Source organism: Cyprinodon tularosa, unplaced genomic scaffold, assembly GCF_016077235.1.
Source record: "Cyprinodon tularosa strain WSP-4 unplaced genomic scaffold, ASM1607723v1 ctg480, whole genome shotgun sequence".
NCBI lineage: Eukaryota > Metazoa > Chordata > Actinopteri > Cyprinodontiformes > Cyprinodontidae > Cyprinodon > Cyprinodon tularosa.
In genome coordinates this window covers 400083-416555 of record NW_024039208.1, presented here as the reverse complement: position 1 = coordinate 416555, position 16473 = coordinate 400083, and the positions used below count along the sequence as shown (strand labels likewise).

At 38.0% G+C, this 16473-nt stretch overlaps 1 protein-coding gene across 1 annotated transcript in view; it reads right to left on the bottom strand.

Moving 5' to 3' along the window:
• Positions 1 to 16473, bottom strand: part of cdk17 (cyclin-dependent kinase 17) — a 56204-nt gene that overhangs the window by 25612 nt on the left and 14119 nt on the right. The gene's annotated exons all lie outside the window — the stretch shown is intronic.

Here is a 16473-nt window from a genome sequence, read left to right as displayed (position 1 = left end):
TGCATGTTTGTTGAAGGAAAGAGAAAGCAAGCATAGAAAAAGGGGGAAAAACACCCCTTCCCACCTGCCTGATCCCCGATAGAAAACTGGCCGCCCCCTCTATGTGGCTCTGTCTGTCTCCGTTAGGTTCTCTCAGTTATTGGCTCTTTTAGTGCAAAAACAGACACAATCTGTGTGTCAAAACACATACACACACATCCCTGCAACAATTTGTCATTCATGGCAGAACATAGAAAAAAACCTCTCCATGAATCAGTGTCACAAGCTCGCATCAACACAGCAGCTGTGTGTTAGCTGGATTCTGTGTTGAGGGAAAGACAAAAAAATATTTTTATATCTAACCTCCTGATATTTAAGGTATATACTGGGATATTTGAAGCCACCATCAGCTCAAAAGCTTAAGTAAAAAAAAAAAACCCTTCACTTTATTTAGAATACATGGCTTTGTTTGGGGATAGGGGACTTTGTGACAAACATCAGTTTTTGTTTATTTTTTGCTTCCCCAAATTGAATAAACATCATAAAGTTTAAATTTGGGGTTTCCTCAATTGAAGCAACTTAGTTCATTTTAATGTTTTAGGACAGCCAATGAGTGTGCAAATGCCTCCAGATGATGTAATCTAAAAGACGCAGAAAAGGATGTTGAAACCATGAGTTGCTCTGAAATAAGCCTTGGAGTTTCCTTAAAAGATTAATAGTGTAGAATTTGTTTTCACAACAATTCATTTTGCAACTAGATGATCAAAATAGCCAATAACTAACTAGCCTATTGAAGGAAGTTTTTTTCCTTTCAATATTTAGTCTAGATCTTTTTCCTTGTCAAAAGCAAGTTTGCAGAAACCTTCCCGAGAGGAAATGTATCCCGCTGTCCCTGCTGGTTCCATCGGCGCCTGCATCCCATGATGCCACATGCTAAAAGACACAAAAATCATTCCAATGCAGGAAAAGAGCAGCTGTTCAACAAGGCTGAAAGTGCAGCTTGTGGAATGACTGCCTCCAAAAAAACTCGTACAATCAAATTCTTTCCCCCCTCGAGCAAACAGACAATGAGATAAGCGCTCTTTGTCCCCCAAACCCAGAAGTGTAACAGAGCCGGGTTTTATCTCTGCATCAAACCAAAACAAAAGAACTCATGTGATGTGTGTGTGTGTGTCCAAACTGGAGAGAAGATTTCAGCATTAAAAAGGACCAGAATCAATTTGCCACCCCCCCATCCACACAGACACGTTTTTTTCTCCTCTTTTCATTAAGAGCAACATCTCAAGATATTAAGATACGTTCTGACCCACATTCCCAGCATCCCCCGCTCCTCTGGATGCCTCCTAATGCACCCTGGGTAGTCTGGAGGAAAGGACTTCAAAAGGATGAGAAGGTGGGAGCGGGGGTTGCCGGGGACGAGACCTAATTACTGGGTTAATTATGACCCACTCTGCACACCATGCCTTTATCTCAGCCCCCCCTTTAGTTTCGTAACTCTTTAAACCAGAGTGAGGTAATGAGATGGAAAATGTGGCTTCACGTTCGATCCTGTAGATGTGGCTGAAAGTGACTGTGTGTGGGAGGAGGAAGAGTGAGAAGAGATGGGCCAGGAAGAACATAGAGAGAAAAGGAGGTGAGGAAATGAGTTTATTTCAGCAAGTGGAGCCATAATGGAGTCTTTGTGTTTGTATAAGAGCCATGAAATCACCAGTGAGGGCCAGCATGTACAGCATCCACTCAGTCTAATGGCTTCACTCACTAACATTTAGATTTATGGTCAAGTTTAGAAATTTGGTAATAAAAGAAAAAAAAAAAAAAAAATAAAACATGTTTTAAAGACAACTTCTAAATCTCTACCTGATCTAATATGGAGTGAATTTTGTGTCGTTGTTTCAAAGGGCATGTTCAATCCAGCAATACAGAAATGAAACATTCCAATTTCGACATATTTTTTTTATATATATATATATATATATATATATATATATATATATATATATATATATATATATATATATATATATATATCCGTCACTGTCGGACGGAAACCTCGTATGTCCAAAACCATAAGGTTTGCAGGAAATTATAAAAACTTGTGGAGATCCTCAAGCCGCGGCTCCTCTAAAACCAACAAAACTGTTTCTCTTTCTCTTTATTGGTGACCAGCTTGATGAACAGACACACTATTCCAGCTGGACACCACATTCTACGTGGTGCATACTGAATGTTGGTCCATTTTTGCTGGAGAAAACGACGGTGCCACTCTTCGCAGAGCCTTTGAGCTGAAAACTTTTTGGTACTGCCCATTGTTACAATACAGTATTTCAATCTTCTCCTGTCGATCGACTAAAATAGCGCCTGGTTGCAGTCGCGGCCAGATGCCCTCTATCCGGTGGGTCCTTATGCTGGACTGGTTCTGACTCACATGAACCTGCCAAGTTGTGTGGCTGCCTCTCTCTGCTGCAGAACCCTTCTGAGCGTCAACAGCGGAGCTGCTTTTTAAGACCTTTACAGAGGTGGACAAGGTCGGGGTGATGTCGACATCATGAGGAAGTTTCAACCAAAAGCTGGCGAATTAGGACCACATCTGAGGTTGCCACGGTGAACCATAAATCATAAATAGCACAGTGGGTCATGTCACTACCAGACCCGTATCATTTGCACATGTGCAAGCAGATATTCAACCAGGTCACCATAAAAAAATATGGTACTAAAAGCCTTTATTTCTATCCTTAAATCGCCAAAGAATGCTAAACTACATCTTTAAAAAATATCGAAAGACTTTTCTGAGACAATTGGATGCTTTTCGCATTCTCTCCATTAAACTGCTTGTCTGACATCTTCATCGTCGTGCTCTGAGCATATATATATATATATATATATATATATATATATATATATATATATATATATTCCCCCCTACAATTTTTTCCACTAATGGAAATGTATTTAAATACACATTTAGATTAATTCAACACACTGTAGTAAACAGGTAAATGGAGGCATTAGATGTCTTTCAGTCATCAATGCACACATTCAAAGACACAAAGGAGCTCTTTCAAGATGGACACCGTTTAATTCACAACACCTGTCTCATCAACCAGGAATCAGAATCAGAAATACTTTAATAATAACAGGGCAAAATTACTTTCGTTACATGAGTCCATCAGTAATAGTGACTATAGGACTAGTTTGATATAACACAATTTCATACTATATATATATATATGGGGGGGTCCCCGCTCCATCTCGCCATCTGTTTGGGGGTTCTTGGCCTGGAAAACATTGAAGACCCCTGCCCTAAAGGAATCAGTTTGTGGCGCCATTACAGTATTTTGTTTTATCAGTTTCCAATCATTTTCTGGAGAAGAAAGACATTTTAATGGCTGCATTTATATCTGATATATTCTTTGTTTCCAGTTCTTTATCTGCTGTGATCAAAGAGACAAGCAGGCATATCGGCTGAGTTGATTCCTTCCCGCTATCATCTCAACCCCTACCCCCATGGAGTGGACCAAAACATCTCATCTGGGCAGCCAGATCAACAATTACCCCTAACAACCCCCCCTTTCAGAGGCATAGACCAGTATCAGGTATTGCAGGTTATCAAAGAACCAAAAGGACTCCTCATTCCAAAGTGGCGGACCCATTCTTCTGGCTGAATTTGCATATTTTCTAAGCCAAAACAAGTTTTTTGGCTACTTTATAAAACTTTGAACTTAATGCTAATTCTGAAATTCTGAATTGAAAAAGCTTCCTCGACAGGAAGCAAAACATCTTCAAACTTTGAAACAAAGTCCAGTGGATTGTTCTTTTAACTTTTTTTTTTAGAATGACCTGGATGACTGAGAATCTTCACCTGTAATTCTATCATTACATCTGAAAAAAAGACCTTAATTGGATTCCTAATAAAGGTCTGTAATCAAACCCAACTAAGCATCGGCTGCATGTTAGTTTATTTATCTATAGATCTAATTATGGCAGCACTTAAATAGAACAAACACAGTTTTAAACATTAAAAGATTAATTGCCTAAATGCATTTCTTCAATCAAACTTGTTTTTGCGCCAAGTAGAAATTCTTAAAAAGAATGCCACAAGCGTCTAAAATGACAGAAGATGCAGTTTTTCTCTCAGATCAGTCGGATGCGTCGCCTTTAAGCCGCTACAGATGTTTACTGACAGAATCGGAGCAGGAACAATGAACAGAGCCCAGTCGACCCGCTCCCTACAAAGAACCTCAACGCCTAATGTTGTTAAAGCCGCTGCTTAAAATAGCCGCTCATATGAGGATCACAACCAATTTAAAACAGATGAAATCATCTTCATCTTTTAGGAAGCAGGCATGAGGAGGACGGGACAAAACGTGGCCTGAGAAGGAAAAAATGATCTCACATGTTAGAGAGATCCATTAATCAATGCAACAGTTTAACATTCAATATGGATTTTATGGGTTTATTCAGCACTTTAAAGGCTTCATCTCTACATGAATGTTCTGATTTTTCCTCCTTTGTTGCAGAAACTAAGTTTTAAAATTAGTTCAAGTAAAAATGCACATAAACAATGAGTTTCTGACTCGGTATGATGGCACAACTGCATGTATATCCATATTAATGCGTATAAGCATGTGTAGACGTGTATGTATTTGCAAACGAACACTGATTTCATCTCTTATCTAATCACCTGATCGACTGGCAGGCGATTCTCACTATGTGGGGACTGGATCTTTAAAAGATCATCTGAACATGCTGTAAATAAAGGGATACAACCAAACTTTTTACAAAAAAAGAAATGTGTATATTTAGGGAGTAAACGACTGTAAAATAACAAAAAAAAAATCATGTTTTTGTTAAGGCCATAGTTAGAGAATTGTGTTCCAATGTTGTAAGCAAAGAACACATTTTGTAAAAGGAAGAAAAAAAAAGGTTTGAGAGGAACTTTGCTGTTTTATTATATATTTTTTCCAGTTATTTTAACTTCAATATTTTTGGTCACGTCATTTTTCGATTAAATTTTTAGTATAATTTTGCAAAAAGAAGAAAACTTTTTACAGATTTTATATTTTAAAAATGTTTTGTGTTTTTTGTTTTCTCAAATTTCTGTGTTTTCCAGATCACATTCTCATTAGCAACAACATTTTTTTTTTTCATTAGCGAGAGAATGTTGTCTATGAAACACAATTTGGAAATGAATGTGTAAAACTCAACCTTAAAAATAGAAATTTGAATAATAAATCTATAATATAAAATCTACAAAACAATTTGAAAAAGATTTTGTGAAAATATGGAATCTGAAAAATGTATTTGGAAAATAAATGATATAACATCTGAGAAATCAGCAGAGCTCATCTAATCTTGATTTTTTTTTTTGCTTAATCTTTAGAATTATTTTTTTTCACATTTCAAATTTACAAAGCATATACTTTGTAACAATAATGAAGTAAAATTAGCTTAAAAGGCCAGAAAAAAAAAAAAAAGTCTTCAAAAAAAAAAACCTTTTTTGGAACCCCTATTCTAGTGAATAACATTTAACACAAACAGTTCTTCCTAACATAGATAACATATCTAGAAAAAACAACAAAAAAAACAAATACCCAGCAGTACATGGGATGATACTTGGTAGACGGGTTAATATCCCAATGGAGGCATAAGTGTCTGGGGTTATTGGGAAGGGTTCCTAACATTCTGGACTGGTTTTAGCTGAGAAACAATTCAATGTGATGCTACTGGCATCATTTGGAAAGGAGGAGGCTCTATGACACCTGTAGAGGTTGGTGTGTTTCACCAACTGCGGAGGTTGAGAGTGAGGAGGGTGAAGATGGATCAGTTTGTATATGAAATGAGCTGTTCATGTTTTCAAGCTGACTTTAGTTTAGACCAACAGCAACTGGAGGAATGCAAACTTAGGTGATTTCTGTTTGTTGAATTTGATCCTTTTTATAGCAGCATTTTCAACCCCTTCCTTTTTTTTGCATTATAAAAGCCCACCAAAGGGCATTACTGTTTTTTAGCATTAGCATGAAGAAAGAAACTGCAATAAGTATAAGGGAAGGAAATGTAAAGTAATTCTGAGCAAGAAGCCTCAAATGGCAGCTAAATTATTAGCTTTGGCCTGCCAGCACTCTGCTCTTCCCCACCCTGTTGAGTACAGTCACAAGTACGTGTTTATGCAGAGAAAATGCACAAACAAGAACATCAGTGCCACTGCCCAGTGCAGTGGGCGCTTTCCACTGAAAGACCCTTTGTTTTAGTTGGAGGAGAACCAAACAAGGAGCTTCAGCATGACTGAGCCACAGGGGTGAGCTGAAGCAACCCCCAATGTGAGGCCTACAAAAGCCTGATATGGTAATATGAATAGGAAGCCTCCGATGAGACAAAGGCCGAAAATGTGTCTGTGGGTGAGAAAGAGAGGAAGGAGAGGAAGAACGCATAAACAGCCGTGTGAAAATGTTTGAGGAGAGGGTTTTACAGAAGTGAAACCAAAGGAAAACCAACGTTTGACTTGATTAACGATAGAATCAAACATATTTTCTTTTCTCTTCCCACACTCAGTCACTGACAGTCTGATTTTTCAGCAATAACTGAAAACAAAGTAGTTCAAGACTCAGGAAATGTCAAACTTTACTGATGTCAGATCTCACACCGACCGACTGAACAAAGCTCTAACCCTGTCACACTACTGCCCATCCACCACGGTTTTAGCGTCTCAGGTTCAGCCATGGCCCTGCAGCTCTCACCCTACAAATGCAACATACGTGCATCACCGCAACATTTACGGTTTCTTTAAAGAAAAAAGAAAAGAAAACTTAATCTCAACCATTAAGAAACTTAATGCAAACCCTCGGTCTTCACTGATGAAGATTCATTCATCTTACCATTCCAAATAGTGGGAAGTGAAACTAGCAGCTGATTGAATTATATAAAAAAGTGCCTGACCAATTAGGGCCATTCTCAGGTTGGAAATCTCTTCTTTTAATAAAGGGAATAAAATGGAGAAATAAAGCATCCTGTCACAGTTAAACATGACAAGACTTACTGTTCAACAAAAAACAAAAAACTTTAGTTTATACTTGTACTTACAAAACATGTTTTAGATACGACAACTGTATAGTAAAGAACATGACATTGCTTTAAAATGCGTAAAAAGAATAATGTTTTACAGCCTCTGTATTAAATATATATGAAAAAGAAACAGAGTACCTCAGTAAATTAAGTTATGTCTACTAAAAGATTAGTCAATATTTTCATGCTGATTTTAATTTTATAATGATGCAGGGTTTTCAAAAGTATCAATACTCTGAAAAGTATACTAAACTAATTTGGCATGGTACCGATACCGAATATGTGTATTCGGCATCAGTATCAGCTTCAGAGGACGCAAATGCTGAATTCGAACTCAGCAATTATGATTTAGAAGGCGCAATTTGAAAATGGTGTAATCCATAAAATCTGAGAAAAAGGGGAAGTTACTCTGAGAAACTTTATTTTGATTAAACATTTTTCAAAGTTTCATTTCTGGATAGATTTTTCTTTTCCAAATTTCAATTTATAAAAATAATATGTTCCGTGCAACAACAATGGAGGAAAATTCCACATAAATGAGTTCAAATTCATTATGAGACTGAGAAGATCATCAAAGCTCTAAAGATGGATTCCTGTCAGTTCTAAAAACCACCAACAAGACTTAAACTTGTTACTGGAAAAGAAAGGAGGATATCATATATAAAAAGAACAAACGTGCATGAAGTTCTTTTAGAAAACACTAGCCTGTGTGAAATGTGGCAGAGCTTAGGAGGGTGGGCACATCCAACTGATCCAACAGCAGTGGAGGCCCTGAGGTAGACCCAGAACAGGAGGGCTTTTATGCCTCATCTGGCACCGCCATCCTCTAGGAAAACCCTGGAGGGGAGGCTTTCGAGCGAATAACACAGAAGAAAAGATTTCTGCAAAGCAGCAAATTACCTCCTGTTTCGTGCAATCCTGCAAAAAACAAAAAAAATCTCAGTTTGGTTTATATTGCTGCCTCCTAGCACACCATATCAAAACAGGACATGCTAAACTGCTACCATGTAAACAAAGACATGATATAGAAAGAAAACGGAGGGAGAAAAAGAAAGGATTTCTAAAGAACCGAAAGCTGGAGGAAATATGTGGCCTTCAGGGAAGGAGGCTGCAGCATTTCCCCTGTTTTATGCACATGCAAACAAACATGGTGCATCATTACAGCACCGATTTACTGCCACATGATGAAAGACCGCAGGCCACAGAGCATGCAGAGAGCTCAGCTGACAGGAAAGCTTTGACTGTACGCCCAGACGCTAGAAGAGAGGCTTGAGAGAGAAACAAACACACCCGCAGGTTGACGTGCAGTGCATGGGAGGGCGGCTGATCGAGCTGGGAAACCTGAGGTCACACCAAAGGCACCAGACTTTATTCATCCTCCGATTACAAAACAGAGATCACGTGGGTGGGGGGGGGGGGGGGGGGGCTGATCCTCTTATCAGTTCTTCACACCAACACAGAGTTGAGACTCGGCCGAGCTCTGAGCAGCGATCAGCTTCCTCACAGGTAACCATTCCCTCTCCAGATCATTAGAAAACAGACGCACTGACACCATTTAGTGATGTTACTAAGAGAACGGGTCTAAAGAAAGGAATGCAAACATTAGAAAGCTTCTGGAGTTTGGTTCTGCACAGGAAGTCTGCTTCACTCAGCTCACTGCTTCCACTTTAAACGCCAACGTTCAGTTCTTGCAGTTTGCTCCAGTCGACCTAATCACTCTGCAGCTCCTTGCAACTAATCAGTGAAATGTATTTTACCCTAAAACAGGTCGGCCCTGCAACTAGAAATCAAATAACCCTGACTCAATGAGACCGGAAGAACTTAAACTCCTCTTGTCCAGCACTGCTGACAGCAGAGTTAGCAAAGATGTGAATGAAAACATCTATTAGCGATTCTTCTGGACTTTCGACATTCGATTGGTCCTGATCAGGAACCCTGTCCGTCAGGAAGTCAAACATCAGAGCTACTTTTAACAGTCTGAACAAAAACCCTGTTTTTTGGAACAGAAAAACAGATCAAACACAAAAGAACGACATTTAAAAAAAGTATGAAGGCAGATTATAGGTAGGGATTGACGGATACTGGTTGTTTTTTGATAACTGGTAAATCGATTTGTGCTGCCGGTTGATTCTTAGAGCCCAGATTTTCTGCCTGTTCCATTTAAAAACACAGCCTCCATGTATTAGAACAAATCATCCCCAGTTTCACCGTCTTCCCAGAGCCTCATAACAGCGGTAGTTCTCCTGTGGTCGGAGAGGAGAAACATCCCACCTGCTGTAAAAACGCCTCCCCTCTAGCTTCGCCACACCATGCATCCTCTATCTTCTGCGTTCAACGCTCTTGACGCACATCAGATCACCCAGAGTTAAGACGCTTCCGTCCAGGTCCGCTGCTCACGTACGCACAGCTGGATGAGACCAGCGTCAAGGAATGTTCGCTTTTCCTGTGTAGATGTTTGGCTGGTGGCTGGAAAACACAGCTGAGGAGGATGAATTCCAGAGGAGAGGGCTGGACTAAACAACCAGCACAGCCACGGCGGTGACTAATTACCCGCTGATAGTAGAAATCATTTAATGACTATCCTTGGATTATTATCCATTAATCATGATCCAGCAGAGAGATTATACTTTTTGCTAGCACAGAACACGTTTTAGAAATAGAAATTTAAAGAAAAAAACAAAACAATTTTTTTACTAGGGCTGAACAGTTTAGTTTTAAAAATATAATCTCAGATTTTTTCCAGTCACATCCTGTTAGTCAATGTTTTTTTTTTCCTTCTTTAAGTTTCATAATAGAATTTTAAAAAATGACATTCCTTTGAAAAACTAGTTTTTATCTCAACCATTCTATCTGGGAGGTAATCTTAATTTAAAGGCTAAAAACTCAAGCTTTTAAAAATGTTTGTAAGACAGGGATGTTTCACAGCTAACAAAATATATAAAAATAAAAAATAACACTAAATATTTGCAGCTTGTGGTTTAACATAGTGAGCTGATTTCATCAGTTTTAATCACAAATCTAAGAACATCATGATGATGGACTGATGCTACTCTGAGCGGTGGAAGCCCAAAAAAAAACATAGATAATTGGAAAAATAAATATATCTGGGTTTTCCAAAATTCAAATCTTGATTAACAGACAGTTTGATAAACTGATCAAATTGATTCATGTACATATTTTGTACATAGAAATCAAAAAAAAAAAAAAAAAAATTTAGGAATTAAAACTTTTTTGATTAAAAAGCTTTTCAAATTAAGTTTAGGCTTTTTCTGTGTTTTTTAAACATTGTTCTTATTTTTTTTTTCAAATTTGTATTTTTTTTCTAAATTTGCTCAAGTGAAAAGAATGTGATCTGTGATGTGTAAATATAAAAAAAAAACTTTAACATAAAATCTTTTAAAAAGACAAAAGATTAAAGCTACAGTGTGTAATAATTACAGGGATATACAGTCAGAAATGTAATATATTATACATAACTATGTTATTTATCATCATCTACGAGCTCAGCCTCTTAACCTTAATATTTGCGTTGCCTTAGAATTCGTTATTTATAATTACATAGGAGCGGGTCTCGCAGCCATGGAGGCAGACATCTATGCGCTACGGCAGCGCAGAGCCAACAAACTAGCGATTGCGAGATCACCCATTACGCTCGAAAGTAACTACGGCAAGTTGAGAGAGATGAACTGAGACGGTACTGAACAATAGATGGCAGTATTATGCCTAGGGATGGGGATTGTTAATATTTATTGATATCGATACCTTTTATCGATATTCCTTATCGATCCGAGTCTTTATCGATACCACTATCGGTACTTTTCTGTTATTTGGTGGAAAGACGATGCAACAAAATTTTTTTAACAGAACTGGTATTGCTTCTATTGCTTAACTAGTGAGCATAACAAAAACGTTTCTAGCCTTCAATAAACATGGCTAATGTAATAGGCCACTTCGAAATGACATAAAACTAACTAGAATATATTTTCACAATTGTTGGTTAATGTATTGTCTACTGTCACTTTTCATCATGTTTTTAGTGATTAGGAAAATATTTAACAAATAAATAATTGTACTTTAAATTAAATGTAATTTTTAATAAATGTTGGCATCAGTAGTTTAATTATATATAGAGCAATATACAACTGTATTACTCATGTTTCTCGCCAAAAACAAAATTTCCCGTTTTCTTTACGTTACACTTGAACGCATCATGATAACCTAATTGTCGTTTTACTGAGCCAATCTGAACACATCATCACGCAGCACGTCTGAAACTTTATTTACTTTTCAAGCTAACTAGCTTGTATGCTTCCGATTACAAGACGGATTTCACAATTACTATTTTTAACTGAACGGACAAGCTACAAAGTCTGTGTGCGCGCTCACCAGTGGTACTCTGAGTGGATGATTAAGACGGGCCCGACTGCGGCGGCAGGAGGAGGAGGAGGAGTCTTTTCCGTTCAGCCATTCTCGAGTCGCGAGCAAAGTTAAGTGCCAGACTTCACTTGTTTTACTTTTAATATCTGTTTGCTTACAATTTCATTCCAAAACATTGGTGGACATGCTGCAGTGATTGGATTGATTAGATTTAAATGCTGTGACGCGACTCGAGGGACACACAATTATGTTACAGGACCTCCGGGTGAAAAAAAAAAAAACGACCAGACTCGATAGTGGTATCGATAAGCCCAAACGTTATTGATTTTCGGGTTTTGAAAAAAGTGGAACCGGGTCCTTGATGGAACCGGGTTTCGATCCCCATCCCTAATTATGCCTGAGAATACTATCTGTAAAATTATCTATGTAAACAAACCTCATCACTTGAGAAGGTAGGTGATGCGGACGTCGTGGAAGACATTTTGTCCCGTAACGCTCGCCGTACTGTTGGGGGGGAGAAGCGGTGGGGGGGAGGTGTTCATGTTGCTGCGGTCTGCAGTCTGGACGTTAGATGTCGCTAAAAATTACACACTGTAGCTTTAATGTTCAGAAAATTTGACATAAATTGGAAAGAAGTTACAAACAAAAAGTTGACATAAAAAACTATTTAAAAAATAAAATGTAAATCTAAGAAAGAAACAAAAAGTTAATCTAAATTTTTCTAAAAGTAAATTTTCTAGAATAATCCCCCCCCCAAACCTGCTCTTTTTCACAACAATAATACAAATATTCGCTCAATACTCCCTCAGCAGAACAACAGCATCCAGAACTGCACACACTCAATGCAAGCAACCATGACAAACACACCTGCTGCCACGCAGCGTCCATATTTACCGCTATAAACACAGTATGCTAGGTGTGATGGTACACATTCTGCAGAGGGTCACTGCAGGGCAGCAGATTGTTCACACATTAACACTTCAAAAGGTTGTCTTCAGTTAGTACGCTTAGTTCTGACACCTTTTTCTGATCGTCATGGTGTTTTTTTTTCTAAATGAATGAGGTCTGATCCGGTTCTAATAGAAGGAAGAGAAATAAACAGTCCTTTCCTGTGAACTCTAGATGCACCTAATTGGCAGCGGTTCCAGCTGACACCCGTCAGAGAAGTGATGATTAGCCCATCAGGAAGGGAAGAGAGGGGAGTAATTAGACGTTTCTAAGAAGAGAGGCTCACACCATCAGAGCGATGGTCCAACAGCTGATCTCAGAGCTTCTCCACTGAAAGAGCAATTAAAAAACCCAGCTGACTTGAACCTAGCAGCAGGGAGAATCTGCTTTATTGTTCCAGTGAGGTGAGAAGTGCTTCGGAGGAAAGGTTTGAGAGAAGCAGGCAGATGGCAGGAGCCGTGTTGGACGGGATGTACTCAGGAGCAGAACGCCGCCTGCAGCTGACTGTACTTGGCACCGAGCGTAACAGAAAGGTACCACAGCCGGCAGTCTGTCTAACGTGGATAAAACAACTCGATTAAATAAAGCTTTAAATAAAAGATAAATAAAACACAGATTATTTAGACAGGCTGATTATTCGTCTGTGATCTAGACAAGAGATCAACCGATCCCTGCTATGTGCTGCCGGTTCTTTGGGCCGATTTTTTTAAACCGATATTCCATCTACGTGATTATAAAATAAAATCACACGGTGGTGACATATCAAACAAGTCTCAAACCAAAAAACCAAACAAAAAACATTTCCCAATAAAAATAAAAAGTGAAAAAATGGAAAGCAAGAGGAAGAAGAGAAATGCATGCTGTGGCTGCTGTAAGAAAATCTTTGCTTATTTATTCAGTATTTAACACAGCTGTCACAATAAACTGAAACTAAATGAATGTACTATTTTACTTCAGCATATTTTAAAGATGTACAGCCCTTCATATTGGGGAAAGAACTTCTTGATACAAGAGAAAATAGGATTTCTATAAAGAAAAATGACTTGGTCAATCAATAAGTTCAATCAATTACAGATTGATTCATTGGTGAGTGGTGGCCCCACTCCCACAAACTGCCACTCTGGCTCCCTGAGCAAGACCCTTAATCCCACACTGCTGCCCGGGCGCCACACAATGGCAGCCGACTGCTCCCCAAAGGGATGGATTACAGGCAGAGAGTGAATTTCTCAAGTGCGAGATCAAAATAGTTCAATTATAATTATATTATTGGATATCTTGGATTCCTAGCTCAAATGTGTTTTAATGGAAATATGCTTTAAAAAAAAAGAATTATGTTTAAAGGTGGCATGTAGCCAATTAAAGCTAGCATCTTCACCAATAAGAAGGCAGCCACCATTATAGTGAGGAGGATGGGGTACGACATCCACTGGATGTTTTCAGAAAAATAAAACCAGTTAAAAATGTACCACCCCAGAGGTTCACTGGTTTCATGTTTAGTAGGTTTCTAAATGCATGCAGAGAAAAAAGAAACTTATAAATTTTACATTAAATATTCACTCACTGCAGGAAAAGAAATGGGCAGATGTAGAATGCAAAGCTTAACATCATAAATAAGAGAAAACACTCTGGTTTCTGCTGACCTGAATAGTTGTATATCAGGAGTTTATCAGAGGTTGCCACGCTCTCTAAGCTTTGTAAATGCTTGGCAGGAGTGGAACTGCTCTGAAAATAATAGTTAACGCCTTCCCACTAATTCCTGTATCAATTGGTTATCTGATCTGCTAAAGGAGGGATCACGCTGGGATTTTCAGCCTCCACAATAAAAGGTTCAGTCAGATTACAATCTTTAGTTATCAACTGGATGCAGTGGTTTGTGGTCAATTAATATATCTCTAGGGTTAGGCAGTGAAAAAAATAGATAACAGGATTTTAATTTGACCATAGCAGCGAATGTGATGCATTTAACACCGTCAGTCAGCCTTGTGTTGGAGAAATGGACTCTAACAGGCTTATGGCAGGTGTGGCATTTTATTAGTCTGTCTTAAAAATATAAACAGACATAAATGCTATGAGATTATTTAATGGGTTCTGAAGTTACTCACTGACCATTTGAAAACTAAAGCTAGTTAAAAAAGTTACAAATGTTCTGGTGGCACTGAGAGTGTGTAATCTTACTTTTCAACTTAACAGCAGATAAATCCTGTTAAGCTGCTTTCAAACTGCTAATTATCTTGCTATGCATGTTAACATACTTAAAATAGAGTTCCCTGGGTCTAAACATAAACAGATTTCAATGTCCTACTGTTCAAGGGCACAACGACTACTTTGGCTTTATATTCATCGTCTCAATTACTTCATCATCTCAATTACTTCTTCATCCAGAAACATGGGTTGGGTTTCCTGAACTTAATTATTTGACTGTTAATACAATAGTACAATTCTGAACTGAGCTGAAACACTCCAAAACTAGGTCAATGCGTAATTAGTCGGTTCAGCCACAGCAGATGAGATGAATCTTCATCGGTGCACACAAAACGTCTGCATAAGGTTAGGGAATGAATGTTTTTATCTTATAATTCTGCATTTGAGGAGCACTTCCAGCATAAGCTACTACAACGATTGACTTTTGGTAGCTATTGCTTGCATGATCGGTATATTTATTTTAATACTCATACTGAGGAATATTTCCACATACCAAAAATATTAGTGTTTGGTGAGTTATGAACGTGACTTTCAAATTGATGCAACAATTGTATAAATGAACCGAAATCATTAATTACTTTGTTGCTTTAGTTAAAATCTCGAACCAGTCGGGAGGGAAATCTAACTCGCATGACATTTGTTACTCCAACATAACAGCTAAAATTAGCCTGAAATAATGGCTAATTCTTGGTAAAGCTAATGGCTGAAGTTAGCTTCCTGAAGCTATTGTTATATTCATTAACTTTTATAGGTATTACAGGCCATAAAATTCTGTTATGTCACTACATCTGTGTTTATTGCCTGTTATAAATGTACAGAATCAGAATGATGCAGTTAAGGCTATTTGAATATCAAATTATATGAGAAAAGCAACTATAACCAAAACTGCAGCTAAAATAAAAGAATCCGTTGAACAAATAATTTCAAAGTACTTTTTCATCACTACAAAAAACCTGTAGCAGCCTAACTAAGCTAAAGTTTCAGTGTGCATGTTAAATGATCAAAATCATTTGAAAGCAATGCTAAGCGTTATTATAAGCTCAGCATTTCTCCACCATAAGAGGGTCTGTCCACATCATCAACAAATCAAACCAGAGCTCAAGAAGATCAGGGAATGTTCTCAATAATCCCATGTTTACAATTGTTTTAGTAAAATATATTAGCTGTTACTATCTAGTTAGAACCAAATCTCACTATAAACTAGAGGTGAGTATTGGTATGAGTGTTGCAATTCGATGAATGTCGCGATACTTGGGTCACGATACGATATTATCACAATATTGCAGTATCACTATATATTGCCATATTTTCCCCAGCTATCAAAATCAAATGATGAGATAAAACAGCAAGTGCTGTATATTTTCATCAGAAAATATTGATTAGGTATTATTATCCATGTTGTTTGGGGTTTTCTTCCACTGTGACTGCCTCAAATATACAGATTTGGTGCTGCACGCACAGTTAAAGGGCTCCACTGCGCTTTCTGCCAGAGTGGTGGTGCAGAGGTAGCCCATTTTCCCATCAATGTTTTATGTAACCATTTTTTTTTTTTTTTTTGAAAATCGATACTAAGAAGTGAAAGATCGATATTATATTGGGCAGCCGAATATCACGATATATCGCCAAAACGATTATTTCCCACACCCCTACTATAAACCATTTCTGTCTCTGATCTTCTGCTCGCTCTGTATCATCAATCTGACGCCGAGACACACCAAGTTACACAGGCTCAAATAGAGGTAAACACAAATTACCACATTTAAAATAGGCTAAACTATTTGTTTTTTAAAACAATAACTGTGACCATAGCAGCCATAACTCTACATCTCTAGGGCTTTTTTATAGTTGAAGGGAAGCGGCCGTTCCAACCGCTGCATTTCCGAATTTTCCCCGAGTGGTGCATGACTT